The sequence below is a fragment of the Engraulis encrasicolus genome, chromosome 13 (genome assembly GCF_034702125.1).
Source record: "Engraulis encrasicolus isolate BLACKSEA-1 chromosome 13, IST_EnEncr_1.0, whole genome shotgun sequence".
In the NCBI taxonomy this organism is placed as follows: Eukaryota; Metazoa; Chordata; class Actinopteri; order Clupeiformes; family Engraulidae; genus Engraulis; species Engraulis encrasicolus.
The window spans coordinates 46,378,953-46,384,339 of NC_085869.1; positions in this window are offsets into that span (position 1 = coordinate 46,378,953).

Below are 5,387 nucleotides of genomic sequence, written 5' to 3' on the forward strand. Positions count from 1 at the left end.
CTCAGAAACCGAGCCTTGACATTTACCTGTGATTTTCATATCTGGGGCCTAAAATGACAGAGCATGTAATGCGTCGGAGCCGAGGGGGGAAAATGCCACTTCAGATATGAAATCAATTTGCATTTCCCCAGTGCCGGGGATAACATGGCCCTGTCAAAAGTGCTGGCAGATAGAGCATCGATAATGATGCCACAGAGTGGAGGGGATTGGCCAGGGGAGGGAGATCAGATTGGGGGAGAGAGAGAGAGAGAGAGAGAGAGAGAGAGAGAGAGACTGATGCTATGTGTTTGAGATGATTGTCCTCAGCGTTAGCTGCATGGCGGATGGAGGATGGAAGGATCTGGCACGCCATTGCCCTGTCCATGCTCCCCATTAGCCATACTTGTTAGCAGTCAAGGGTTAAGACTGACAAAGGCTGGATCCTTAAGACCAGGAGGGGAGGATAATGTCGGCCCTGGCATTTCAAGCAAACAGGGAAGACGGGAGACGGGGAAACAATTACGTAACACTGACTGTAACGCCTCGACAAATAAAACAAAAGCCCCATAACGCCACTTCACATTTTTCCATTCCAGCAGTTTTACATCCAGAATGAGTAATGATACACAAAGCAATTCAGTCAATTAGTTATTCCCAAATAGTAATTAGGGTTAATTGGAAATCTAAATGTTAGATATTTTTTCTGCTCTAGTGGAATATCTTCACTCAGTTCTGTAATTAAAAACGTTATAAGGAATATTCTCCCCAAAAAGAATGAGAGGACAGATAATTACCCCACAATTAGAACAAGAACGTTGTATCGTCATTGAGATGAAGGGGAGCGAAAAAGAAGGGGGCTATTGAGACGTAACTTTTAAACAATGGGATTTTTCTCTCATTCCTTGACATTAATGAGGGTATTTATTCCTGGGAACCAGAGTGTACAGGTATCAGCTCTGATCAGCACATCATTAAATCGCTCCTCAGCACCAGATTTCACCACGGTAAAGGGTAACTACATGACACTTTGCCCACTTTGTGGAAATGTACAGCCAATGAGGGATGATGGTCTGGAACATTCCATTGCATCAGGAGAAATGGGGAAGGAGGAGGGATGGTATAGCGGCAGGGGTGCTGATGATGTGTGTCTACGTGTGTGTCCACGTGTGTGTGTGTGTGTGTGTGTGTGTGTGTGTGTGTGTGTGTGTGTGTGTGTGTGTGTGTGTGTGTGTGTGTGTGTGTGTGTGTGTGTGTGTGTGTGTGTGTGCGCGCGGAGGGGGGATGGGGATGTGCATCCTCAAGGCCGAATCCTTGCCAGTCGAGCTCAGAATTGGTTGTAAACACAGGAAATGGGGGGTGGTGGGAGCTGACCCTGGTCCATTTGTGTGCTCGTGGGCCATTCCAACATAACCAGCTGCTTGTTATCGGTTACACACTAAGAGACGAGGAGGAGGAGGAGGAGGAGGAGGAAGAGGCATGGACAAACTTACAACAGAAAAATGGGAAAACAAAAAACAAAACTGATAAATAAATAAATAAAAAATGAAAAATAAATAAACTTTCTGTTTTTTTTGGAGAGCAGACAGGGCTGGATCCAGACTTACATAAAACAGCACAGGTGATACAGTTAGCCTCCCGTTCTCGTTCCCCCCCAATCCAAGCCCATTTGTGTTGACCTCCTGACCCTCACCTGGACAGTTACCCACCTCTCTGATGGACAGATGGAAAGCGGGGGGTGTGAGTTGTGCTTTCTTAACTTTATGCCGCACAGCTGACTGCTAATTGGAGGTGGGCAGTGGCAGGTTGGCTTGGGGCCAGAGTGACTGAGAGTTAGTTCTCTCTGATTCCCCTCCTTCTTCCCTCTCTCTCTCTCTCTCTCTCGCTCTCTCGCTCTCTCTCTCTGCGTCTTTTGTCTGTCTCGTCTGCACTCAGGAAACAGCCTTTAGCAGCTCAGCGGCTCTGTGATCACAAAAGGAGGGTTTCACACCACTAGTGCTCTATTGATCGGCATCTAGGAATTCCTAAAGTGCACATAAAATGTTCAGTTGCACATATGTCTCTGAGCTATCCTTCAATACACACAGGGTCATTTATAGCTTTTGCCATTTTTTTTTTTTTACCTTTCCTTGAAAATCATACCGAAAAGCTAAACTGGTACAAAAGTTTTGGGAAATAGGTGTCATTTGACAAGTAGTGAAATGTGCCTCCTGCCTCTGTAGTGAATTCAGTGTCACTGTATTGCACGGTTACCTCAAATTCTGGCTTTCCGCATAATCTGCAAAACACCTGGCAAATTAGATTACAGGGATATATACTACAGACTTTTAAATACATTTATATATATATATAGATCTTTTTTGCTCACAGATAGTGAAGAGTGGAACAGGACATGAGTGGGAGAGAGAGATGGGGTGCACGGGTGTCTCAGCCACAGCACCCCTAGCACAGATTTCTTTTTCAAAGCCATAGGCCTGTTAATAACTTGAAGACACAACATGTGCCTTTGGTCACATTCAGGATTGAACTATTTCAAGTTGTTTGGTAACAGTTACAACCTTTTACCAAAATAGTTGGCAACTTTAATATTCAGTTACTAAGGTGATCTTGCAATTCACCTTGCATTTAAATATGTGAAAATGAAGGAAATGTGAAAGGAATGGCAGTGTGGATCTTATGTTAAGCAGTGAATGACTCATTGGTTCAAGATAAGTTCAAAACACCCTATGATGTCTCTTACCACTTGAAGGGGATTTCCCATTTTGAATTTGACAATCAAAATTGAAATATTTTACTAGGTTGCAATTTTTTCTGGTCTTCACCAAAATTCGGCAAGGATGACCTATCTTGATGGACATTTCAATGATAGATTTTTTCCCCAAATGATCAAAAGTGTCTTTTTTACATGTGGATATGGTGGTGATGGAATATTTTGGCTGTCATAGAACTCTGTGAACATCTCAACCCGTGATTAATGTACTTTATGCAGCTCTGATTTTTAAAGCATGTGTGCCAAAATGAAAATCGGTAGGACATAAAGCTACCAAGCCGACCCCAGATTACTTTGATGTATGAACAGACTTGCATTGTTAAAAAAAGTTACCTTAAGTTACCTTACCTTTTGTTTGCCACTGTGGAGGAACTTATAAAGATCCTCAGGGGAACCCATATGGGACAAATTAGTTCTGGGAAGAACCCCAACTTTTTTTTTGAAGGTTCCTCAGAGAACCCAGTAGCCAAGTTCAGTTGCCACTGTGGAAGAACCCCAAAAGGTTCTTCAAGACATCTTGGATTTATCCCCAGAACCTTTAGATTCCTCTGAGAACTCTCAGGGTTCTTCAAAGATCTTTCACCCACGATACAACTTAAGGTCATTTGAGGACCCTTCAAGTTTTTACAGTGTGGCATGGGGTCTTGGGACAACACTAAGGAACGACAACATCTCAGCATATAGGGCACTGCAACCCGGCGGAAACATAGTAAGATCATAGGTAAGAATGTTATTGTATTCCCCTAAAACAAGTCTCTTACAGTATATTGCAACATATGTGAATATCCCAAAAAGGAAACGCAGAAATAGATGTAACAAAAATGACTGTATTTACAGTTGTAAAACTTTTTTTTTGCTTAACCCCTTAAGACACGACTTCATAAATTTGTTGTTACCAGTATGGTAATGACCAAGACGTGGGGCATCACTAAAGGGTCTGTGTTGTGTCATAGTATTGTAGGACTATGGTAGTTACATTTCAATGACTATTACAGCGTGCCACTGGAGGTACGGCGCGCATTAAGGGGCTACGAGACATTTTTGGTTTGTTCTTAACATGGATATGGAATGACTACATCATCATTTTATATATGTAATATTGGCCAAGCTTTGATTGGTTAAGGCAAACTAACCGTGAGGTTTTGCAATATAGCCACCCCCATAATAACATGACATCATATTTTCACAACTCTGTTGGTGCTCGGCTCCCTAATTGCAGCTTGATGCTACTCACGTGAGCTGATAAAAGAACATGGGGATCCAAGAGATTAGTTGGTTAATCATGGATTCAATCATTGTCAAACTTGGATGGTGAAAAATCTCAAATGCAGAATTTGTTTTTTTAGTCAGCCCTAAAAGTGCATTTTATGTGCATGACTAACACAAAAAAACATAGGTTGTGCTTTTGAACCGTAAACGGATAGCTATTATAAACCACAAATCTCTGGAAAGGATAGAAATGATTGCACTCCGAAGGAATTGGAAGTCAAGGTAATCTTGTGTGTAATGTTCACCAAGGTAGTAGCTCAACACACTATTTCTGTGCTGATGTCTAAACAATTCAGTAGGGCTGGTCTGTTGTTGACCCCAGTGATCTACCAATCATTGCAGCACTATTGGTCTTCTTTTTGTCAGCCCAATGTTTTTTTATGGCAGAAACTCACATTTTTTACTGTACACATCTAGGTGTGACATCAGTTTCTAATACCAATAGCAATAGGATTTGTATAGCACATTTTCATACACAGCTGTCATTCAGTGTGCTTGAGAGAAAAGAAGTGAATAAAATAAAAAGAAGAAAAGAAGAAAATATATTATAGAAGAAGTGGAAAGCATAGACGTATAGAGAGTAGATAACTAATCTTAACCAAAGGCAGATGAAATAAAGCTGTTTTAAATTTATTTTCTGTACATGGCATGGTTGGGGCAGTTCTAATTTGAACAGGAAGCTGGTTCCAGCATTTGGCAGCACAAAGGCTAAATGCCATTTCACCCTCTCTGGATTTTACCCTTGGTACAACCAGTAGTGGAGACTTTGAAGACCTAAGACACCTTTTAGGATGATATTGCTTCAGCATATCTGCAATATAGTATTTAGGGCCTAGGCCATTGAATGACTTATAGACAATCGGAAGAGTGTTAAACTCAATTCTAAAACCTCACTGGGAACCAGTGAAGGACCTAAGTACTGGACTTATATGACCTCTTTTCTTTGTTTTGGTTAGAATTTTAGCATCAGTATGTTGGATTAGTTGCACCTGCCTGAGTGACTTGGGTATTGCAACAGTCAAATGTCCAGGGGGGAAAGCATGGATCAATTTCTCCATACTGTGTTTAGATACAAAATCTTAAATCTTAGCTATGTTCCTAAGGTGCCAAAAAGCTGATTTAGGTATGTTAGGGATGCCTTGAAACGGAGATTTCTGTCCATCATCATCCTAGTTTTTGACACAAGACATCATCACCATTGATCTAAATAGTTCAAACACTGCAACAAGCAGAATGTACATATTTATCCTGCATCCAAAGCCTTAATGCAACTGACTCTGGTGGAAGGGTACTGTGTTTTTATGTGTTTTTGTCAGTGCATTGGAAAAAAACTCCTTGAATAGTACAGAGGACATTGTGGCATGGAGTTTGC